This window comes from Schistocerca gregaria, chromosome 4 (assembly GCF_023897955.1).
Source record: "Schistocerca gregaria isolate iqSchGreg1 chromosome 4, iqSchGreg1.2, whole genome shotgun sequence".
Classification (NCBI taxonomy): Eukaryota; Metazoa; Arthropoda; class Insecta; order Orthoptera; family Acrididae; genus Schistocerca; species Schistocerca gregaria.
Window position 1 is genome coordinate 218,973,672 of NC_064923.1, and position 25,990 is coordinate 218,999,661.

The window sequence follows — 25,990 nt, forward strand, 5'->3', positions numbered from 1 at the left end:
GAGATACTGGTAACTCTTTGAGATCCTGTTATAGCAGACAGATAGCTGTCAATTACGTGGCAAACACTTAGCTCGCAAGTTCCAAAAAACTAATTCACCTCGTATCTCTAAAGCTTCAAAACGCAAACCAGGAACACAACACACCTGACTCTTATACCGTAAAAACTCTAATGTTGAGATACAGGGCTGCCACACTACACTCACAAGCAGAAAAAGGCACTAGATTCGGATTGTTGCCCCGTGCGCGTTTGCCCCCCCCCCCCCCCCCCCCCCCTCTTCGCTCGGACGCTACTGCATTCCCACGAGAAGTCGCCACAAATTTCCATCTGTCGCCATAGACTTATTTCAATGTCACAATGCAGCAAAACTCTTTCTTTCGTGAACTTTTTATTCATGCTATAGTAATGATGTGAACTGTTACGATTCGGCCGGCCGCGGTGGTCTAGCGGTTCTAGGCGCGCAGTCCAGAAGCGCGGCCGACTGCTACGGTCGCAGGTTCGAATCCTGCCTCGGGCATGGATGTGTGTGATGTCCTTAGGTTAGTTAGGTTTAAGTAGTTCTAACTTCTAGGGGACTGATGACCACAGATGTTAAGTCCCATAGTGCTCAAAGTCATTTGAACCATTTTTTGTTTCGAATCTGTAAGTGCGAGTAAAAACAAAAACTGTTTGTTCCAGGAGTCAACAGAAGATATCTTTAAAATACAAGGCAAAACACGTCTGGAACGTAAATAGATTTTATATTGCAGGAAGAAACGAAACGACGAAGAGGAGCATCGAACTCGTCTTTGGATTTAATATCACAGCGCCTGGTCATATTGGCTCTTGCTGAAACTAGTAAATACGGTGTGCGGACATTTACCACGCCGGACATTTGCCACGATGTCCCTTGTCTCCCCCTCCTCCTCCCCCTCACCAGCATTTAATAACTCCACTTTAGTGGCACTGCCATTAGTAACATTACCGTCACTGTCTCGCAGTAAAGGTACAGGGTGTTTCAAAAATGACCGGTATATTTGAAACGGCAATAAAAACTAAACGAGCAGCGATAGAAATACACCGTTTGTTGCAATATGCTTGGGACAACAGTACATTTTCAGGCCGACAAACTTTCGAAATTACAGTAGTTACAATTTTCAACAACAGATGGCGCTGCAAGTGATGTGAAAGATATAGAAGACAACGCAGTCTGTGGGTGCGCCATTCTGTACGTCGTCTTTCTGCTGTAAGCGTGTGCTGTTCACAACGTGCAAGTGTGCTGTGGACAACATGGTTTATTCCTTAGAACAGAGGATTTTTCTGGCGTTGGAATTCCACCGCCTAGAACACAGTGTTGTTGCAACAAGACGAAGTTTTCAATGGAGGTTTAATGTAACCAAAGGACCGAAAAGCGATACAATAAAGGATCTGTTTGAAAAATTTCAACGGACTGGGAACGTGACGGATGAACGTGCTGGAAAGGTAGGGTGACCGCGTACGGCAACCACAGAGGGCAACGCGCAGCTAGTGCAGCAGGTGATCCAACAGCGGCCTCGGGTTTCCGTTCGCCGTGTTGCAGCTGCGTCCAAATGACGCCAACTTCCACGTATCGTCTCATGCGCCAGAGTTTACACCTCTATCCATACAAAATTCAAACGCGGCAACCCCTCAGCGCCGCTACCGTTGCTGCACGAGATACATTCGCTAACGATATAGTGCACAAGATTGATGACGGCGATATGCATGTGGGCAGCATTTGGTGTACTGACGAAGCTTATTTTTACCTGGACGGCTTCGTCAATAAACAGAACTGGCGCATATGGGGAACCGAAAAGCCCCATGTTGCTGTCCCATCGTCCCTGCATCCTCAAAAAGTACTGGTCTGGGCCGCCATTTCTTCCAAAGGAATCATTGGCCCATTTTTCAGATCCGAAACGATTACTGCATCACACTATCTGGACATTCTTCGTGAATTTGTGGCGGTACAAACTGCCTTAGACGACACTGCGAACACTTCGTGGCTTATACAAGATGGTGCCCGGCCACATCGCACGGCCGACGTCTTTAATTTCCTGAATGAATATTTCGATGATCGTGTGATTGCTTTGGGCTATCCGAAACATACAGGAGGCGGCGTGGATTGGCCTCCCTATTCGCCAGACATGAACCCCTGTGACTTCTTTCTGTGGGGACACTTGAAAGACCAGGTGTACCGCCAGAATCCAGAAACAATTGAACAGCTGAAGCAGTACATCTCATCTGCATGTGAAGCCATTCCGCCAGACACGTTGTCAAAGGTTTCGGCTAATTTCATTCAGAGACTACGCCATATTATTGCTACGCATGGTGGATATGTGGAAAATATCGTACTATAAAGTTTCCCAGACCGCAGCGCCATCTGTTGTTGACAATTGTAACTACTGTAATTTCGAAAGTTTGTCTGCCTGAAAATGTACTGTTGTCCCAAGCATATTGCAACAAACGGTGTATTTCTATCGCTGCTCGTTTAGTTTTTATTGCCGTTTCAAATATACCGGTCATTTTTAAAACACCCTGTACTTACCTACTGAGCGTTTCCGCTGGTTTACTTAACATAGGACCAGAATCTCTTTGGATTTTCCGTCACATTTCTAGAGAGAGTTTCGTTGTGGAAACTCTTAAATGCACCTCGCATTGAAATCCGCACCACATTTCGAGCCTCAGTAAACGTTCGCCAATCTTGAAGATTTTGCGTTCGTCTAAATTATACGTCCCTTTTTCGGTGCTCCGGCAGCAGCTTTCTGTCGTGTTTCGCGTACCACGGGGGATCAGTTCCGTCTTTTATTGATTTATTTGGTATGAATCTCTCGAGTGCTGTTGATACTATTTCTTTGAACATAAGTCACATACGGTGTTCACTTACATAGTTTGGAAGGATTGGAGAATGTCTCTTAGAAAGACGCCAACCGAATTTTTAGCTGCTTTTATAAACAGATATATTTAGAGTTTAGTTTTGGTGAATTTCTTTGTTACGGAATTGAGCCTCGCTACGACTGTAATCCCTGTATCCGTCCTGATCCTCAAGATTATTTGTGGCTGTGAATCAAGCGTGTTTTCGTAACCATTTACAATTTGAATAGCCTCGTGAACTAATTGTTCAAAAATTAAAAAAAAAGCGTTTAGAGCAATTGCGGAAGTTGTTTTCTATCTACAATAAGGGTCTGAAAATGTATTTTTGTCAACATACGGAAGGTAGATTGAAGTCAGTGCCAACTATAATTGTATGGAGTAGTGTACCTATTTGTGATGAGACTCATATTTTCTTTGTAATGTTCAGCAACTGTTTCATCTGCGACCGGAGGTCGGTAAAAGGAGCCAGTTATTAATTTATTCCGGTTGTCGAATGTAACCTCCAGCCATACTAAGTCACAGGAACTATCTACTTCAATGTTACTTATGAGCTGGAACATACATTACATTATTTTTCCTTAAGTTGTGCTTCTTGTTTCTGTTGTAGTGATGACCATTAAAATTACGGCTTTTCCCTCCAAAATCTAGGATGCTTTCTCTGTGACCCTGTAAGTACCAGAGCTAAACGATGTAGAACAACAACTACGTTACAAGCACAGCGTTCTGTATTACTTCATTTCCCTATTTCTAATATTTTAAAATTGTACGTCGACTTTAGATGACACGCCAGTCATAGATGTTCTTATCTCTATTTAATGAACGTATTTTCAGTTATGTTTTGAACATTGTCCCGCTACACTTTATTAACTAATGCTTTGCCGCAAGGGATATCGGATTTTAGAGAGTAAATTAATATGGAGTATGTAGTTCTTCTTTTCAAACATTCACATACCCATTTCCTCTTTCCTTATTGTCTTTTGGGCACGCAATTGCAGTAATTAAAATAGGCACAAATGCAACGATAAAAAAGAAATGATTAACGTACATTGCATTCTCTTTACATCGTTCGTTTCTTGTTGCTTCCATGGTGATGGACTGTTTCTATCGCAATCAGTAAGCGTGAAAGGAAGCTACCGTACAGACAGAGGGAACTATATTTATACCTGGCTGGATTACTTACATACTGATATAATCGTCGGTATTGCCTTCGTTTCCCAAAGTTATAAATATTTCAATTTCGGAAAAGAAGCTCTGTATTTCGCCAAGATGTCGAAGAAGAAGGACCTTACGTACTGATTGTATCGAGTAAGAAGTGTAGACGGCGGTTAGAAAGCGGACAGAAGTACGAAGAAGGGCGTCCCTTATCTGAGGGATCGCTACCTGGTGAAGGGGCAAGTGTGGCAAATGTCCGGCGTGGCAAATGTCCGTAGTGGCAAATCTCCGGCGTGGCAAATGTCCGTAGTGGCAAATGTCCGGCATTCGTAAAAACTGTTACCTGTCACATATGACGGTGTGTAAAAGGATTTGGGAGGCAGCCGATGTCTGGTTTGTGGTTAGGGCTCGTATTGTTTGAGGTCCAGGCAGTGACGGCTACCGCGTCCGGAGAGGAACCGGTCGCCGGTCGGGTGCAGGTAAGCCCATGCGTTGCGTCCTTGCGGTCTGTGGAGGGGGCAGGACTGTACAGCTCTGGAGGGGGGGGGAGTGCAGCCTCAGCCCGCAGAGGCGGTGCTCAAGGCCGCACCCGCAGTCGCTTCGCGCCGTCCGACGCGATCTGATCTGCTTGCTGGTGTTGTGTGTTGTGAGTGCCCGCCGAGCCAGTGTCTGAAGCCGAAAGAGACCACGCGAGCGATGCAGCTGCACCCGCCTGCGCGTCGCTAAACTACAGCCGCCTCTGCCGGTGAGTGGACACCACCACCAGTGAGTCCGCCCTCGCAAGAGACGCGCTGTTAATTTGTTTATAAGCTAACTGAGGCGCCGGACCTCTACACTTTTCATCGATTTCACATTTGTTGGAGTTTTCTCATGCAGCAACGCAAGTGTCGCTACTGAACCACACACGCGCGCCCGAAAAAATGTCTATTGTCACCAGTAAATGAAGCATCGCATTCTTGTGACCAATTTATTAATATACGGTTGGGGGTGAGGCAGGTAATTCGAACACCACCCTTTTCAAACTCGGAAACAAGATTTACCTTACAAAAAAGAAAAAAAAGACAGTCAAATACGAGCAACATCAGGAGAAACGTGATTCCGGACTGCGCGTAGACATGCGAGCTTTGTTTACATCGCGCGTTTGCCGACAACTTCGGTCAACTGTTACGGTGTTGTACTACTTTCCGTGTTACTTTATCCATGCTGGACTTGTTGAGCTCTGTCCTATTATTTCATTGACGCAGAACGCAATCAGCTTCAAATACTTTTTACAAGAATTATGTTACTGTCCGGTTTCGGTCATTATGCCCATCTTCAGATGGCTACACTTGTCTCGTCAGATTGTCAGCAACATGTTCTGTGCTCCCGTATTGCATAAGAATTTTATGAAGTAAGCGCACTGCTTCATATGGTATGCAGACGACTTGCATAATATAGAAAAATATGCTAACGAGCATGCAGATGAAAACATATAAAATGTGCAGTTACATTTCTTCAGATGAAAGCGTTGTAATTTGCATTAGCAATATATACATTTCCTATATTATTTGTGACTACTGTATGAATATATACACCCTTTTTTTACAGCAAATTCTGATTGTTCTGATGCAGATGTATGTTTCACAGCACTAGATTACTTGCACTACCTTTTCTTTCGCACTCTTCAAAATACCACCCCTTATCAGTGTCATTTCAAGAGCAGGTACGAAGAACTTGGCCTTCCGGTTCTGCGAAAGGCCGACGCTGTTTACATCTCCTGGCGCATAGGCCACCCCCTCCCTTTTTTGCCAAGTGGGTCGTATTTACATTCGGGCTCAGTTTGCTTTCATAACACCCAACATTTTTAGAATGTTGTATCCAAGCGACCTTTCGTACTAGTTACCGTGCAATGTGCAAACGAACCGCTTTCAGACTCTGCCAGAAATCGTTTGATATTACGTATCTGTTGTCACAGGAAACTCTTAACATTGTAATTTCGTTTCTTTGTTTTGTATGTGCGGAATTCATGACAGTAGCAGAAATTAACACACAGTTTGGACATGAGTAAATTAATTGGATAGCCTTACTTCTACTGGCGTCCATATATCTTCTTAGTCAAGTATCTCTACTAATATCCCATGGGATATTCCATTTACAGCAAACTGAAATGTGACATGTGGTGATCGAACTGGCGACAGAAGGGGATGATTGTGCCCAACCTATCTTGCTCATCTCATTCAAGACTTGCATAAAGTTACTTAGCGTGATCTTTACCTTACGTACCAAAACACAAAATCATATATTTGAACCTTAATTCTCAGCAGCCAAATTTGGCGCTGGTAAGTTTTTGTTAGCAAAAATCAAGTGTTAGTAGATAAAATTCTTAGCAGTCTTTTGTGTCTATATCCAGGAATTTCGATGCACAAGGTGATGATATGCAAGCAATCTCTTATTGTTCAAATTGGTCTTGATGATATTTACAGCAACTGATGATAAGCATAATAAAATAAAATAGACTCGTTCTAAGCCCACCAGTTAAAGAAAGAATGCAAAATCCTGCTACAAGCCGTACATTTGTTAGTATTTTAGTCAAGTTTGTGATTAAGCTTTTGCCGGGGTCTTGCAATGTAACTTGCGTGCCATTGCACTTCAGCTCCAATAGAAGAGATTTTCTTCTTCTTCTTGTCTCCAAATATGGATTGTCTGTCTCCCAAGCTTTAATTTCCTCCAGTTTATTTGGATATCAAAGCCGTTTCAGATGTGGTGCGTTGAAAAGTTCTCTGTTTTGTGCATAAGACAAAATAAATACGTCTGTTAAGGCGCACTGCTCTTGTTATTAGTTGGTTGGATCATAATTTCCCCAAATATCTAATCCTGTGATACAGTTTTTCATAGTTTTGAAGGAAAAGGTTAAGTACGTGATTATGAGGTGATGAATTCAGCCAATTGTTTGCTGTTCGTGAATTTATGACCACCATGGGAAAAAACTGCATTGTTTACTTCTATTCAAAAAATCTGTGTACAAAAGAGTCAACATTGTACGTTGCAACTTCATTTGTATCAAAAAATTGCTGCCGGCCGCGGTGGTCTAGCTGTTCTAGGCGCTCAGTCCGGAGCCGCGCGGCTGCTACGGTCGCAGGTTCGAATCCTGCCTCGGGCATGGATGTGTGTGTTGTCCTTAGGTTATTTAGGTTTAAGTAGTTCTAAGTTCTAGGGGACTGATGACCACAGATGTTAAGTCCCATAGTGCTCAGAGCCATTTGAAAAAACTGCTTCCAAAAAATTATTTGATTTGTTCGTGGAAAGGGCGGTGGATGTTGTCTACATACAAAAGGAGACATAACACACTGAGTTAGAGAAATGTTATATGTAACTGAATTTGAAATGGTATAAATTTGTTGATATATTCAGTTAAGATGCTCTCGGCACATGGTATTGAAAGCTATGTTTGGTAACGACCGGACGGAAACAAGTGAATATCGGTCCGTAGTCACACACCTATGACTAGTCCACCGTAACACACTAACCATTACTATGTATCGTTCTTCAACGAAGTAAGCCGCGAGTAACGAAATGAATTTCATAGGATCATGGTTACAGTTTGCGTGGGAGTATCGTTGCAGATCCGCCCAAACTGCGAGCGTCTTTTAAACCCGGCCTTGGCGAAGCTAGCCTGTTGGCGCGCCACCTGCACATGTGTTTAAATCTCAGAACGCGCAGCCAGATGCGCCACATGGCCACGCACGGATTTTGGTCACCCTTCGCGGTCGGCAAAAAAGACGAAGACGGCGGGAGAGGCCCTGAGTCCCTCGCCGCCTGCTGACCAAACCAGAGCCAGCATCAGCTCAGTGACACGGTTCCTTGGATCGCGCGTTCAAAACAGGGCCGACACTCGGGCACTTTTCACAGTATTTCTAGCGATCCTGTGTGAGTGAAGCAGACAATCCAGATGTGCATGTATTCAGATACAGTTTAAATATCTGCACAGTAACATTCTGCCAACTGGCAGTCATTTGATGGATTGAAACACCCTTTATCTTGCTCTGTTGTCAAATAATGGCACTGTTAGGGACCCATCGCTGTTGTGTCATACGTAATGTTTACAGCGTGCAGCAGCAACCAACCACAATTTGGTTTTCGTTTGGTTTATTGAAAACTTACCGTTGGTGGTATTGGATTTAGAAATACATAAATAGATGACCTGCACATTTTTCGCAGAGCACATGGTACTTTAGTTTACATATGTTTTATTCCACAAAGAACAGAGCTCCAAAGCATCAAAAGTATGGTGGATATAGCCGAGCTGAAAACTCGAGTTAGAATGAAATTTTCGTGAAAGGGCTACTTGCCGACATAGGTGTCAGTTTCATTCTACATCAAACTTGTAGCGCAGCTGTCATTGTTACAATTGCAAAATTCTAAAATCTCTATTTGTCCTAAGGTAACTCCCCTACAAACCAACGAACCATGTTTTAATAAAAGCGTGCTAGCCGTCTGACGATGAATGAGTAAATTGTAAACGGGGAACGGTACATTATCAATAAACTAAAACAAAACCAGAGTCAACGTTTGTATCCACTACCAATAAGACACTGAAGCAGATATATTTTCGTTTATCGGTTATGTACTTATTCATTAAAATATATTCTTCTTTATTTAAAGAGTTATTATTTAAAGAAATCTTGTTTGGTTTATAGTTTATGTTTAGAACTGGAAGTTATTTAGATCTCTCGTTACATATTAGTTAAAGAGCATTGCTTTAATTAATGAAATGGCTCTAAGCACTATGGGACTTAACATCTGGGGTCATCAATCCCCTAGAACTTAGAACTACTTAAACCTAACTAACCTAAGGACATCACACACATCCATGCCCGGGGCAGGATTCGAACCTGCGACAGTGGCAGCAGCGCGGTTCCGGACTGAAGCGCCTAGAACGGCCCTCCACAGCGGCCGGCTTTAATTAATAATCGGCGATCTCTGTAGGTAGCTAAACAGTTCAAAATGTCGTAAGTCGTCGAACTGTTTTCAGACATGTCTCATGGTTCCTCACCTACGACTCTAGAAAAATGTAGTGCAGCTGTAATCGAAAAAGTCTGGTTTATCTATACTCGTAGAATGACCGGAGTCTGCGTGCAAGTACAGCTCTTCGATGAAATTTGCATGCTAGCTTCCGGCAGGAGTAGGATTTCATATATTAGAAACGGGATAATAATTATTCCCAAAGAATTAATGACCGTGAGTGCAGGTTTGACCGTTCTACGCGTCCAGTAACATAGACTGGAACAGTCTGTTGGCATACTCAATTTCCACATTGATGAATCTGTATCTTGTTAAAGAAAACTGTTTCATACCTTTTCCAATTGACAAGCGTGTTCTACAACTCCTTTTACGTTGGCTCAAAGACGAAAAATAAACATCTGGCACCATTTGCGTCGGTGGCCAACAATGCTTTTGTCGCACAAAATGAGACTAATCACAATTCATGTACTCTTCGCTCCAAGCTCAAGACAAAAGTGTTTCTTTTACATTACGTTAACTTGCTGAATAATGATAAACTCCACAAAATAGAGCTACATCCAAAGAGCGTCTAATCTTGCAGTCAAGACTTGAGTCAAGTTAATACTCTTGTGTTACAACTGACCAAAACTTTATCACAGCATAAAAGAGTTATTGCCCCTGCGGACAGATGGCAGGGAGGTTTGCCAATAAATAATATGTTGCGTTTTACGTTTTCCGATATCTGGTTGCTTCTGCACGCTATAACCATCCTGCGTCCCGTTATTTTGCTTTCGTTACTGCGAAGTCTCGTCTGTGAAGCCATATTTTCACATCATTCTACGATATAAATATCAAGGGTAACATAAATAAATATAGAACAACCATTGGCTGTTCAGTCGAAAGCATGGCGTGTTATCACGGTGCTAATTGTCTCTTCCAGCTGTGTCAAAACGTCAGCATTTAAGTTGAAAAGGCCGCATTCGTAAGGCGGTTGCTCATTAATTGAGAGAACATGACATTTCGTCGCTCATTGGAACTAGCATCTCTCTTTTGATAAAATGGGTTGTCATTATGGACTTTAATATTACACTTCCGGGTTGAACATAATGGTACTCTACATATCGTTCCATGTGATGTGGACATTCCTGGTCAGTTGAAAACACGGACAGAAATGATAGAACAAAGTTTCTGTATGCGTCATAGAGTCAACATTTTTATCTACTAAAGAGTCGAAGGAGTGAAAGAGTGGCAGTAGTAGAGCAGACAGGCTTGTAGCCTATCCCCCTTGTATTCAGTACGTACATTCAGCAGTCAGCAAAGAAGTAGAGAAAGGGTCTTATAAATCGAGAGAAAATAAATAAAAATTTAAAGGTTTACAGGCGTAATTCTGTCGGGAACGTCAAAGAACTCATGAACCTATTCAGCTTTTCGTACACCGGCAAGAACACTGACACATCTCAAAAATGCAATGCCTGAGAAAAGTCGACTTAAAGAATAGTATACAACTTATGGTGAAGTCGTATAAGCTTCCTCAGGCAAATATTTTTGGCAGTAAATTCCATTATATGTTATGCAATAGTTCTCGTAGTCGGTTTTTTCTCAAGTGTTGCATTTTTGAGTCGTGTTACTGTTTTAGCCGGGGGCGTGATATTTGGATTAAGGCCACTTGGATGCAAGAGGCATTGTAATTGCAGGAGAAAGGAGAAAGAAAGAAAAATTTGCGAGTGATCAAGCAGTGCTGGCGCTATCAGAAGAGGAGCTACAGAATACGTTGAAGAATACTGCAGGGGCAAGGAGTATGGAATGAAGATAAATATAGAAAAGACTAAAGTGATGAGAATAAGCGAGAAGAAAGCTCCATTTAACACATTCCTAGACGGAATAATGACATAGCAGGAAACTGTACAGAAGAAATAAAGAGGAGGATATCTATAGGAAAGAGAGAATTTGAAAGGTGAAGGAAGGTGAAGACATTACTGACATATGGAAGAATTCCATTGGGGCTGAGAAAAGATTTACTAAGTTTTAGTGTTGAGTGTATTGTTATGTCATGGCCAGTTAAAAAGAAAGAGGAAGTATATTTAAAAACTTCTGAAATGTGAATGTGGAGAAGAATGTTAGCTGAAGTGGACTGACAGGCATAAGAATCAAGAAGTAGTGGGGAAAACAGGGTAATTGCTGGAAATGATCTGAAAGAGTAAAAAAAAAATCTTGGCTGGAACATATGCTACGTAGGAATTGTCTGAAACAAGGACATGTAGAGTGAAATGTGGAAGGAATGAAAGGAAGGTGTAGGAAGAGAATTGGAATGGTGGATGGCATTAGAAAGGGACGAACATACAAACAGATGAAGCAAAAAGCTCTAAACAGGACACCGTGGAAAGCTTCCAATTGAAACCTGTCATAAGATAGATACACCAAAGAAGAAGTAGCACAGGTCACTTGTAAGAACACGACACAGTACAACTATGTTAAATTTTATGCAGATACACGCAGGAAGACTGCGTTAATAACGGCGTTAGCGTAGAGAGAAATCAAGTACAACGACCCCGCTGTGTTATAATGTGTCCGTCGCTGCCGCAAATGGAAGAAAACGCACGTAAGCAACTTTTTTTGCCGTTTATCTTCATCCGATAAGAGCCCCTTAACAGAAAGAGAAATAACGCGACCAATGTCTTGCTGTTATCTCTCCTCTCGCGATAACTGTAAGACGATACTGATGAAATAAATACGAGAACAACTTTCTTAAGCGACGCCGGTAACGATCCTTTGCCTAACCGTAACATGTCACAGATAATGAGGCGTTGTGACACACGTCGTAGCGTAGTAGTTTCGTTTTCGCGGGGTTCTTTTCGGTTCGAAAGTGCTCACATTATGCGCTTACTAAAGCTAATGCTAACGGCAGTGCTTACGGTATCCTGCCTGTCAGTTAGTTTCATGTTCCGTGGATCATTTTTTACGATTGATCGTCATTAAAATTGCTACACCAAGAAGAAACGCAGATGATAAACGGGTATTCATTGGACAATTATATTATACTAGAACTGACATGTGATTACATTTTCACGCAATTTGGATGCATAGATCGTGAGCAATCAGTACCCAGAACAACCACTTCTCGCCGTAATAACGGCCTTTATACGCCTGGGCAAAGAGTCAAACAGAGCTTGGATGGCGAGTACAGATACAGCTGCCCATGCAGCTTCAACACGATACCACAGTTCATCAAGAGTAGTGACTGGCGTATTGTGACGAGCCAGTTGCTCGGCCACCATTGACCAGACGTTTTCAATTGGTGAGAGATCTGGAGAATGTGCTGGCCAGGGTAGCAGTCGAACATTTTCTGTATCCAGAAAGGCCAATACAGGACCTGCAACATGCGGTCGTGCTTTATCCTGTTAAAATGTAGGTTTTCGCAGAGATCGATTGAAGGGTAGAGCCACGCGTCGTAATAAATCTGAAATGTAACGTCCACTGTTCAAAGTGCCGTCAATGCGAACAAGAGGTGACAGAGACGTGTAACCAACGGCACCCCATACCATCACGCCGGGTGATACGGCAGTATGGCGATGACGAATACACGCTTCCAATCTGCGTTCACCGCGATCTCGCCAAACACGGATGCGACCGTCATGATGCTGTAAACAGAACCTGGACCCATCCGAAAAAATGACGTTTTGCCATTCGTGCACCCAGGTTCGTCGTTGAGTACACCATCGCAGACGCTCCTGTCTGCGATGCAGCGTCAAGGGTAACCGCAGCCACGGTCTCCGAGCTGATAGTCCAAGCTGCTGCAAACGTCGTCAAACTGTTCGTGCAGATGGTTGTTGTCTTGCAAACGTTACCATTTGTTACTCAGGGATCGAGACGTGGCAGCACGATCAGTTACAGCCATGCGGATAAGATGCCTGTCATCTCGACTGCTAGTGATACGATGCCTTTGGGATCCAGTACGGCGTTCCGTATTACCCTCCTGAACCCACCGAGTCCATATTCTGCTAACAGTAATTGAATCTCGACCAACGCGAGCAGCAATGTCGAGATACGATAAAGCGCAATCGCGATAGGCTGCAGTCCGACCTTTCTCGAAGTCGGAAACTTGATGGTACGCATTTCTCCTCCTTACACGAGGCATCACAACAACGTTTCACCAGACAACGCCTGTCAACTGCTGTTTGTGTAAGAGAAATCGGCTGGAAACTTTCCTCATGTCAGCACGTTGTAGGTGTCGCCACCGGCGCCAACCTTGTGTCAATGCTCTGAAAAGCTAATCATTTGCGTATCCCAGAATCATCTTCCTGTCGGTTAAATTTCGCGTTTTTAGCACGTCGCCTTCGTGGTGTAGCAATTTTAATGTTCAGTAGTGTAGTTATTCATGCTTTTGACAGGCGGCCACTTTAAATTCACTGGACAGTTTATTATGAAAGTAAGAATCTTATAGGTTCCAACAAGAGCAGTTTTTGTCCTGTTGATTTGTTTACTGGGGATGTCTCATTATTGTCGCGAGGAGTGGCAGTGCGGTCTAGGGCGCCTTGCCACGGGTCACGCTGTTACCCCCGTCGGAGATTAGAGTCCTCCCTCGGGCATGGGTGTGTGTGTTGTCCTTAGCGTAAATTGGTTTAAGTTGGATTAAATAGTGTGTAATCCTACGATCCGATGACCACAACAGTTTGGTCCCATAGGACCTTAGCACAAAAAATTTATTATTGTATGACATGACTTGACTACGTGTTTCAAGACCGTTGAATCAACTTAAGATGTACGTGATCCAAATTGCGTAACAGAAGAAAAGTTGCGATTTTCTCGATCATTGTTTCAAAAGTGTATCTTGGTCAGTTTCTTCCTGAGGTCAAATCGCGAAACATCCAAAATTTTCTGATCGATATTTTTGCCCGTGTACCGTATTTCAAAGCATTGGATTCGGGGTTGCACGAAGGAGCAGTTTGCACGTGATGGCTGAAATCGCCTTCCGGCAACGGTGCACGGACACGATCGCTCTGATTGGTCTTTCCCAAGGCCTGCGATATTGCGCGTGAAATCGCGAGAAGGGCGTCAGCGCTGCATGACGACGGCGGAGTAGAGAGCAAGCGAGGCGATCGGTATCGGCGGCGGCGTCAGGATCTACAGATAATGTAACACTCCCTCCCTATGTAGCAGCTCTGCACTGGGCACTAGAGCAGACGTATCACCAGAAGCCGAGCATGCGTTTTCGTTATTGCTATGGTCTTCAGTCCGAAGACTGGTCTGATACGGCTCTCCCTTGTAACGTCTACCATTGAAAACGGTTGACCATGCCCGTCACACTTTTACTGGACCTAAAAGATCTAGCTAATTTTACGACCAGCTCTTTATTATTATGTACGCCTAATTGACATCCCAAATAAGTGAAGGACGTCACAGGATCTAAAATCATATTAGCCACAGTAATTTTGGATCGAACCAGATCTTTGCCCCAGAAAGCCGTCACTTTAGTCTTGGTTTTGGAAATCTCAACATCCCTTTGTTTACAAAGACGGCCAATCGCTTCATAAGAAAATATTTGCAGTTTCCTGCGGAACCATGATTGTACCCAGGCGTGCATCTCATTCTCCAAAGCAACTATGAATCCCTTCCTTCAGGCCTCCAAGAAAAAAATGGTTCAAATGGCTCTGAACACTATGGGACTTAACATCTGAGGTCATCAGTCCTTAACATCTGAGGTCATCAGTCCCCTAGAACTTAGAACTACTTAAACCTAAGTAACCTAAGGACATCACAAACATCCATGCCCTAGGTAGGATTCGAACCTACGACCGTAGCGGTTGCTCGGTTCCAGACTGAAGCGCCTAGAACCGCTCGGCCACACCGCCCGGCTCAGGCCTCCAAAAATTTGGAAGTCGGATGAAGTGTGACTGTGTTGAGAATGTGTAAGGGCTTCCCCGCGAAACTGCAGCATAGTCGAAACAATTGTTAAAATTCGTGGTGAACCTTGAGCTGCCCTTTATTTTGCACTACGGTCCGGCCGAGGCTGGCGGGACCGGCACTTACATGCTCTTCGTGTAGACTCCTGTCGTGGAGTGGTCCTAGTCAGCCTACTATTGGCTGACGGCGACTCACGGCCTTCTCTGCCCTTGCCTTCATCTTCGTGCCGGCGTTTGTCGTTACGCCGGAACAAGATGTCAAGAGCTGGAGTTTATCTCTCGCTTCATTATTTATAATGAGTTTTCGTACGCTTTGAGAAGTACAAATTAAGCGAATCTTCGGATCACCGTGATAACTTGTTCGCTAATCATTTCCGCTCTTGTCCAGCTTTCCTACAATGACAGTTGCTGCGCTACTCTTTAGCCCACACCTCCTTACCATTGTGTACTAAGTCGTACACAACATACCTCTATTTATTCAAATTTCTCCTGTATAGGGTTCTTATGGCCTTTAATAATTTGCTAGGATGTCCATTGGTTTCCGTTACAGTCCACGTTTGTTATTGTTCTCTTTGTCATAAACTTTGACCAAATCTCTAAATGCTATACGTGTTTGTAGGTTATACTCTCATACTCTGTTACCTGTCGCAGAGTAAATACATTGTCTGTGATTGTTCTTCCTTTTCTAAAGCCAGTTTGTTCTTCCCTAACAAAAATTTCCGAAACCGTTACTGTTCTCACATATAACTTATATTCTGAGCTGAGAATAATTTTTATAATCTTTTTTACTGCAATAATTCTTACAATCTTTCCGTGCACTGTCTTGGATAGAGATATTACTTCTCATGTTTTCCATGCACCTTGGCTCTGAGCACTATGGGACTCACCTTCTGAGGTCATCAGTCCCCTAGAGCTTAGAACTACTTAAACCTAAGGACATCACACACATCGATGCCCGAGGCAGGATTCGAACCTGCGATCGTAGCGGTCGCTCGGCCACTCCGGCTGGCTGTTTTCCATGACTGAGATATCTTCCTTGTCTGACAGCACCTGTTTAATACGTGTAACAGTCTCATATGAAGCACCATGCCTCCAAATTAGGTAGCTCTGTGTCTATCTTATCCTTTCCGGTTGCTTTTCTGTTTTTACTTTCTTTCAGTTTCATTACAATGGGGTCAACTTCTTTAGGTTCGTTGACTTCTTATTCTTCGTCTTCTTCTGACTGATCTTATTATTCTCTGCTGGTACCATGGGCCTTTGTAGTGCTAAATCCATTGATCCTTCTGTCACATTCGTTCTCAGTATGTGCTCATTTTTGTTCATATGGCGAAAAGTGCCGCTCTTCGCTGGACCTTGGCTGTATCCTCTATTAAACCAACCACGTAAGGCTTCTAGTGTGATCATCAGTACTCGAGAGTCGGTGTTACAAATGTTTTGTAAGCCACTTCTTTGTGGATGAAGTACATTTCCTTGAGATTCTTCCAGTGACTGTCAGCGCGTTAGCTGCTGTTCCCGTGGAACGCAGCATTTGGCTGCAGTATCTCTAGACACATATCGTCGGTGCACTTTTGAGGAGAATTTGAGAGGAAATACGGAGGCACCACTCGTCTGCTGATAGGGCTGCTTGCCTAACGGTGCGTAGTTGGTAGCTAGCGTCCATCCGGCTGGTCTTTGGCCGAGCAGGAAGTGTCAAAGAGCGGCAGGCGGCAGTGGACGTTGTTCGCGCGCAGCAAGAGGCGAGCCACTCCGCGTCTCTGCGCTGTCTGATCTGGCGCCGAGCACAGCACCACTCAAATGTTTCCGGAATACTCGCGTCAAGGGCAACTCCAACTGCACTGAGCAGTTCTCACCATCAATGTGGACGTATGAAATACTTTTTTTCGAATATTCCTATGATATCATTAAGTAGCTAACGGAGAAATCTGGAGAAAAATCAGGTTATAGAAAGGGACGATCAGGTATTGACAATTTTAACTAAATTTTTCCGTTGGTGCTTGGCATGCATGATAATAATAATAAAAAGGAAAAACACTACCTAATAGTCTGCTAAATTATATTTGTCTGGTCACTAACCGGCTTTCGGCTTCTCAGGCCATTATCAGGTGACAACTGAATGTGGCGAACACAGATAAACATGATCCCCGACTTACACAGATATTATTTGTACAGAAGATTAAAAATGACAATGTTTACATCGGAAAACATTACAATAATTGCATTAACTAAAAAAAGACTTGCAAGCAGCGTAAAAGTTTATATTGGTTAGTCAGGAAGAGCTACGTCAACGTGAGAGAAGTTGCCAACTAAGGAAGAAAGATTCGATCTTTACTAATCATCTTTTAGCACAAAACCACTCATATGAAGTAGAACGTGAAGTTTTGCATTCTGCCAAGAAAAGTAGAAAGATGACCCTACTGGAAATACAGGAAATCAACAAACACTTGACACAGAATGCCAGCCTAGCATTAAACGATCGGACCAAATTTCCATTTTCCCCTTCGTTAAATTTTTTGTTACAAATACTAGATTCATACTGTAAATTCACCGTATTTCTCATCATTTGTTAAATGTATCTCCACATAAAATACTTTATTTACCACTCTTTTAGTTAATGTAATTGCTGTGAAAACAGTCTGTCATTTTTGTGTATATTGTACAAATAACATCTATGTAAGTCGCAAATTATGTTTACCTGTGTTCGCGATATTCAGTTGTCACCTGATGATGGCCTGAGAAGCCGAAAGCGGTTCGCGATCAAATAAATATAAATTTGCAGAACATTAGGAAGTGATTTTACTTTTTGATATTGTTGACAATGTTTTTTTTTTTGTTACGCTACAATAAGTAATAGAAAAGGGACGAGAATTAAGAAAGAATTCTGGCTTTTTAGATACTGAAAAAGCATTTGATAACGTGAACAGGAAAATGCTATGGAATATTGTGACTGAAAGAGGTTATCTGTCTCATCATACAAGTGCTGTGAAGAATCTATACACGAACACCGAAATTGTTATAGATATGAGAAATAAAATCACAGAGCCAATGATGGTGTGGATATCGGTGGATTCCACCGACGACCGACATACACTGCTGATGTATGCAATACACGACAAGTAGTATTATATAGGTTCTACGATACATAGGCCAAGGAATGAAAGTATTTTTTGGTTTATAGTGCACCTGGAGATGGTGTGTTGCGCCGAAACTAGTCACTTGAAATATTTTTCTTTGATGGTATGGCTGTGGAGGTTCGTTTCCTTTATTTACTGATAACTGTAGTCAAAGCATTCTGATAACTGTAGTTGTAGCATTCTGAGGATGAAAAATATCATAATGGGATACAGCTCGGAATATATGGACTGAAATGTCAGGTTTAGCTGATACGACAAGTAGGCAAAATATTTATCGGAAATTTTAGGCGTTTTTATAACATCAAATGGCGTATCTTATGCTTAAAGGTATAGTCCTGGATCTTTTTTGGATTGTCGTAGGTGGACGTTAGCCGTATACAAATTATTATGTCTGATTATTAGCGTTTTTATGGCGCCGGTGTCCTAAGACCGTTATCGGTGCAAATGTGAACGCAGCCTAAGGTCGCGTTCGGACGTTTACAGTGGCACAGACAACAGTTGCCAAACGCTGTGCCAGAGGTCGCCAGATAACATCGGACGACAACTTGACCGCAGTGCTTCCGATCTCATTCCTCTTCGGCCGGAGTGGCCGAGCGGTTCTAGGCGCTACAGTCTGGAACCGCGCGACTGCTACGATCGCAGGTTTGAATCCTGCCTCGGGCATGGATGTGTGTGACGTCCTTAGGTTGGTTAGGTTTAATTAGTTCTATGTTCTAGGCGACTGATGACGTCAGAAGTTAAGTCGCATAGTGCTCAGAGCCATTTTTGATCTCATTCCTCAGTTTTTGACTGGGCCGATGAGGTTAAATTAGGTTAGAATCTCCTCTGTGTATGAACCAGATGACATTTTACCCTCCTAGGGGGTATGGATACCACCACATTTCTGTGCTTGCAGACGAGTGCAGCTATGCGGCTTTTGCTATTAAAAACGAGTCGAATGCATGTTAATGAGCTGTAAGTGTCTTTAAAAGATCGTGGCGAGTGCTGTATAAACTGTCCTCAGTCACTGGAATTACCGGACCAGTTTTAAGGATAAATGAGATGAAGGGAGAAACGTTCTGGTACATAGTGTAAACGATTCGTGGTGATCTTGAAAAGTAATAATACAGACACTATTTTTTGCTGTATTTGTTTGGGGTTGTGCGGACATCGTCAGTTAACCTTCAATGAAACTAATTGAACATACGTGTGAAAACAAGCGCACAGCTTAGAATAAAAACTCTGAACACCTGCAACACTGAAAACTGGAAACACACACTCTACATTTGCAAACCACGTCATGCAACAGAATCACCAACCTACTGGCGTAAGAACGTCAACAAACAGTAATACTAATCTGTAGACACTTAGCACCAACCTACTACAATCCAAAAAAGAACCAGTACAGCAAAAATAGGCCTAAGCATACGAACGCCACCATTCTCACTTTAACGAATTATTTTCGAATTATTTTTTGAGGTTATAATTTACGCTCAAAATTTCCGATAAAGATTTTTCTTACTCGTGGTAGAACAGCAATTTCAGTCCATCGATTCCGTAGTAAACCCGATTATAGTACTTTTTTTCCGCGGCATCCCACAAACTCACATTTTCTTGGACTAAACTCAGCTTCTCAGAGTGTGTGAGAACGTCGGCCGATTTGACCGAAGAAAACAAACTGATCTGATATAATTGCGTAGGCTTCCGCGGCCAGAGTCAGCCGACATAAAAGTTTTCTGGGTATCGTACCGCGCCTGAACGAGACTGGGCTGGTACTCCGAGCAGCCTTCGGGTCGTTATTAGGCGATACAGACCCAGAAGAAGGCCGCTGCAACCGTGGCCGAAACGTTGGTTTTTCTCCAGCAACAGTAGTTTTTTTTTTCTTTTTACATTGTGACGCGGTACCATACCCAGAAAACTTTTATGTCGACAAACTGATTTGAATTTCGCCGATTTTCGTCCGAAATCTGTACGTTTCGGACGATGAGATCGGCTGCAGTGTGACCGCGCAGGTAGTGGCGTACTGATTTGAAAGGATCGGCCGTGTTCAGCCGACGTCGGTCGTCCGATGTCCACTACCTATAAATAAGCAGCGGAGTCGGACGACGCACCAGGGACCCGTGCGGCGGGCCTACGCAGGAGGGTAACGGCAGGCCGACGCCCGCCTGGCAACCCGGCCGCCTCCAAACAATGCACCTTTGTCCACAGCTGGCGGAGCCGCTGCCCACACGCCCGCCGTCTCCCACTTAGCAGGTGGACACGTACAGTATCTGCTTACTTCACCGATACTTTGGCTTCACGAAAATTAAATTCACCCCTCGCGCTTTGTACGGGAGGGAGGTTTCAGAACATCCGGAGTACTATCTTGGCGTTTGCGCGTCTCGTTTACGACACCAGTGGACCACGGTGCTTTTGCCTTGCTGTGCTGTGCTGTTGGTGAAATTTAGTAGCTGTTTTCTTGTTGGTACCCCGAGCTTTTCTTTTAGCTCTGTATTCCTTTGTAGGACAAAAGCAAACTGGTGCTTTTCATTTCATTAATTATAATGTTGTTCTACCAAGAACCGACGGAAGATTGTGTTAGCATCAACCCATCTAAGACAATGCTGGAACATCTTTATTGCACCTGCAGCGCGCCGCCGAGAAGGAGGAAGCGCATGACAGTTATGTTATTGGGGCTTCACCACATCAGGCGAAATCTCACACCAGGCCGTCATACTTGGCGGGAGACACTTTTCTAGGCATCTTCACGTGTTCACTGTGCGCTCAGAATTGAAAAGAGTAATGTGCGCGATCGACGGACGTACTAGAGACATTGCCCAATACAACTGTGCAAAATTTCATCGAATTTTTGCAGTGGTTCTCATTTCGCGACCAATCGGAACTTGCTGTCCGAATAGCCGTCGCATATGGGAGTAGACATAGGGAGCGATTTAAAGTGGAACGACCACATAAAACTAATCGTAGGAAGGCAGATGCCAGTCTGGGATTCGTTGGTAGAATCCTCAGGAAGTAAGGCCCACTCACAAAGGATGTAGCTTACAAAACCCTCTTTCGACTGATACCTGAACATTCTCTTTAGAATGTGACGCGTACCAGACACGATTGATAGAGTAAGTCGAGAAGATCTAACGAAGAGCGGCACATTTCTTCATTGGTGCGTTTAGCGAACGCGAAAAAGTCACGGATGTGCTCAATCAACCCAGTGTTAATCGCTACAAGAGAGGCGGTGTGGTTTATTGTTGAAATTCTGAGAGCGTACACTACGAGAAGAGACAACTTTATATTACTTCGTCCTAGGTATACCTCACGAAAACATCGTGATGGTAAAATCAGGGAGATTCGATATTACATGAAGGCTTACCAGCTATAGTTCTTCCAGCGCACCTTTCGCGACTGAATAGGAAAGGGAGAAAGTGAGAGTGCTACACAAAGTATCCTCCGCCACATATCTTAGGCTGTCGTAAAAGTAGATGCAGATGTAGCAGCTACTGGAGCGTGTACGGGCTCTGCCCCTCGGCTCCTATCTTTTGTTCACTACACCAGTTTCAAGTGGTCCGGTGATATACCCTGCTGCGTAGTTATCATGTTTATACTCGTAAAAAAGAAGTAGCCGTATACGAGCTAAGTCCATGTTATCTCACCACACCGGCGCCCAACTGTCTTGCAAGACTACAAGGACAATTCCGAGCACACTAGTACCATCTGGCGGATTCTTTCGATTGTCCAACTCCGACTGTTGTGTCACGAGTTGACTGCAAACTGTTGAAGTCGCCTGCGACGGTGTTTGTTGTCATAGTGGACTTCATAATTCTTATGACGGCACCTGTAATTCTTGAGGAACTTGTGAGTTTTCCGGCGTCTGGACGCCTCCTGTCCTATCAGAAACGGAGCGCTCCCTCGTATCTTATCGCCGAATGCCGGAAGACGAGCACTCTCGAGTCCTCTGCCTCCAGACCCCAGACGATAAACCAATACCGACTGTCGCCGCTGGGTAAAGTGTTTGGAAACAGATCGATAGCTACAATATTCCGGAAATAAACGGAACCGCTGCTTTAAATGAGAAAACGTGTCTTCTGATACCACCAACGGACTGATACTGTACTTTTTTACTGTTTCTGGACACTTGTTTCAGTTTAAGAAGACCGAAAATTGTGCACAATATCAGATATTTATTTGCTATTAAATAGTGGTGTACATTTAGTCTCATATTCATTGACAGAAACAGCTCAAAAGAATTTTTGCGCCATTCTCATCAGTTTCGCAGTTTGTATTGCACACATTCTATCTGTCTCCTATACAAATACAATATCCATTCACATTAATGTGACCACCTCCTATATTCGATGTCAACGTGAAACAGCTACTCACAGGTGGCAACACTAGCAGTGGAGGACATGTGAAGCCAGTCAGGGGGACGCGGAAACCACTGCACTCGTCGTAATGCGAAAACGGAGCGATTATCCTGCGCCCAAAAGGGCATGATCATTGGCTTTCGGGTCGATGGTGGAACCACTATCGAAACGGCTACGTGTGTAAACTGTTCGTGTGCCGCCATATCTAAAGTAAGCCGGGCATGACAAAATGGCGCTATCGAAAACTGGCGCCGAATCAACAGTGGTGTACCAGGGGCCATAGATGTCAGGAGTGCACGAGCTACGGAGATGAGTACGGGCGAATAAATGTGCAACTATTGAGTAACGACCGCCCAGGTGAACCAAGGGTCTACCAGCAATGTGTCCTCAAAGACCGTTCAGCGAACGTTGCTGCGTATGGGCCTCCGCAGAAGATGCCTGGTTTGGAAAATGGAAGATCGCCAGATTTAAACCCAATCGAGAATGGAACCACCTGGATCGGTCTGTTCGCACCATCCTCAGCTGAGAAACCTAGTGCAGCTGGCCATTGCATGGCTCTGCATCCCTGTCATTCCTCACGGTGGCCCGCTCTGAAAAAAGTGTTTATTAAGGCTTTTGGCAGGTGGTCACATTAACGTGACTGGTCACGGTTTCTGTTACATTCTGGATAATTACAGTGCTGACTGCTGGAATTTGCACACGAATACTACGACTGGACATCCACTGAGTGGCAATATGTGATCTTTTCAAATAAATCACATTTTATGCTCCATCGGACAGATGGCCATTGGCTATGCCACGTGAAACGTATGAAAGCCAACACACTGAAACAATCGTCAGAGGGATCAAGGCTAGTGGAGGGAGCGCTGTGGTCTGGGGAACGTTTCCTGGCACTCCCTGGGTAATATCCTTGGGGACCACGTGCACCCGTACATGCAGTCTGTATTTCCTCAGCACGATGGCATCTACCAGGAGGACAATGCAACATGTCACATCTGCAGTGTATTTCGTGGTCGGAAGAGCACCAGAATGAGTTTGCCATCCTTCCCTGGCCACCAAACTCTGCGGATTTAAACTCAATCGCGAATGGGATCACCTCGGTAGGTCTGTTCGTTCCATGGATGCTCAGCTGAGAAACCTTGCACAGCTGGCCATTACAGTGGGGTCTGCATGGCTCTGCATCACTGTCGATATCTTCCAGAGCCTTATTGACTCTCTTCCTGCAAGTCTCACGGTGGTCCGCGCTGAAAAGGTGGTTATTAAGGGCTTTGACAGGTGGTCAAACCTCATCACGGTTTCTGTTACATTCGGTCTACTCTCAGTAGCTACTGCAGGCATTTTGGATGGTTTTCGTTAATAGACAGATGGGTACACGATGATGGTTTGTGTCTATAAGTCCTAAATTGGCTGAACAATGATGAATTAAATGCCCCTACTACTGTGAATGTCTGTGTAATTAGTTGACTGGGTGCTATGGTTGACTCCAAATGCCTCTCTTTGGTCATCTCTGTTGAATGTATAAAAAGGTAGCTTTGTGACTATTTTATTTGTGTACGTTTACTGTTTTTCGTGCCTGTTGCGCACAGTAAATTGTGTGAGATGTCAAATTGAATTGTTCGTTGACTCTAGAGTTTTTGATTCGGAAACAACGGGTTGTGAAGTCGCGTGAAGGAAGTAGAGGAAGGGGCACCGAGTCGATGTAGTTTGTTGCTCGATAGCTACCTCTGGCGAATTTGCTGTCCTATTGAATCTTCGTTATTTCCCACTGCATTATCGTCAGTGCAACAGAGTGTATGTGCGTGTGAGAATTTATCACGTAGCTGTGAATTCGTCATATAAATGGTTCAAATGGCTATGGGACTTAACATCTGAGATCATTAGTCCCCGAGAACTCAGACCCACTTAAACCTAACTAGCCTAGGGACATCACACACATCCATGCCCGAGGCAGGATTCGAACCTGTAATCGTAGCGGTCGCGCGGTTGCAGATTGAAGCGCCTAGAACCGCTCGGCCACATCGGCCGGCTCGTCATTTAAACAAAAGTAAAAGTAGCTTTTTTTAATTAAATAAAAAATTGAAATAAGGAGGCATTGTCGAACACGCATACTTTGTAGATCAGTACTGATTATTCATGCTTCAGTTTTCTCTTTCCTTTTTTTACTATTGTAAATTGAAAGCAGTGCTTGCTGGCTTTGTCACAGTATTGTGTGTAAAGTCTGAACTGACCTCGGATCCTCCGGTTTGAGACTTGATGTGCCTTTGCTAACAATGTCTTCCGATACTACATTCCAGAGACAATAGTTTGAAGCGTACTCATGCGAGAATTTCTCGTATATGAAGTTGTCGCACAATGAACGCCTTCGTCACCTTGTCGTTAGCGTCACTGGTTGTACTCGGAGATCCAGGAATCGAGTTCAATTTTTTCTAAACTAGAAAGCTCTGTAACAGTGTTCACGCAGAGTAGTGAAACCAACTGAGAAACCGCTTGAATTAATGAAAAACTGACACACATGCCGCAGGAGAAGTGCGGCAAATAGAAATGCTTGTAACAGGCGGGTAGTGACACTGCATTTGCTGTTATATCGCGGAATAAGAACTAATAAGTGATGTGACACCTCAATAACCGTATTTGCGGCCTGGAAACTAGTAACGTAAAACTAGTTTTCACATAAACCAAACACTGGTTCAGGGAAATTTGGAATTTCAACCTGGAAAAGCCTGGGGATCCTAGGAAAATTATTTAATGAAACGAAGTAGCCACGCCAAACGAAGACATCGAATTATCATCCGTAAAAAGAAATTATTATTTTTTTATTAAGTGGTCGTGACGAAAGGCAATGCTCAGGATATTTTTGAAGAAAATTGTCTAGCTTGGAGGCTACAGAGGGGTTCCATAGACGCGTAAATGATTTGTTTGTAATGCTCGACATGGAGGCAGGCAGCGCCGTAACGTATCAGTACTCAGTACGCGACTTTAACAGCAGAGGATCGAGGGGAATGTTTGGCTCCGCGTGAGTCTGTCCACAGCTGTGGTCAGCCGCTCACAGAAGCTGATAAGGAGGCAACGGTTAGAAGCTATATATGGGCCTAGACGCGGAGTCGTGACCTTCCCAGAGAGCGCTGCGGGCTGCTCTACGCAGTTAAAGAAGCAGGTCACAAGTGCCGAAGTGATACGACGACCGCGTCTCTAACCGCCCGCCTTACCAAGTATAGTTGCAGAAAGCTCTGTAGACGGCCTTGTCAAGTCTTGCCTTTACTCGCCGTAAAAAGCCAGTGTCAGCTGTCCGTCTCAGTTGGGATATGGTAACAATTGTAAGTCAATTTAAAACTGTGTGCCGGGCCGAGACTCGATCTCGGGACTTTTGCCTTTCGCTGGCAAGTGTTCTACCAACTGAGCTACCCAAGCAGGACTCACGACCCGTCCTCACAGCTTTAATTCCGCCAGTACCTCGTCTCCTACCTTCCAAACTTTACAAGAAGCTCTCCTGCGAAACTTGCAGAACTAGCACTCCTTTCTTCCAGGAATACTACACTCCTGGAAATGGAAAAAAGAACGCATTGACACCGGTGTGTCAGACCCACCATACTTGCTCCGGACACTGCGAGAGGGCTGTACAAGCAATGATC

At 43.9% G+C, this 25,990-nt stretch overlaps 1 protein-coding gene across 1 annotated transcript in view; it reads left to right on the forward strand.

The window, feature by feature from the left end:
- The first annotated feature begins 4,612 nt into the window (after positions 1-4,612).
- LOC126268125 (semaphorin-5A) overlaps positions 4,613-25,990 on the forward strand; it is a 614,642-nt gene continuing 593,264 nt past the window's right edge. Inside the window, exon 1 of the mRNA XM_049973655.1 lies at positions 4,613-4,764. The gene's annotated coding sequence lies outside the window, so the exon portion shown is untranslated. The remainder of the gene's footprint in view (positions 4,765-25,990) is intronic.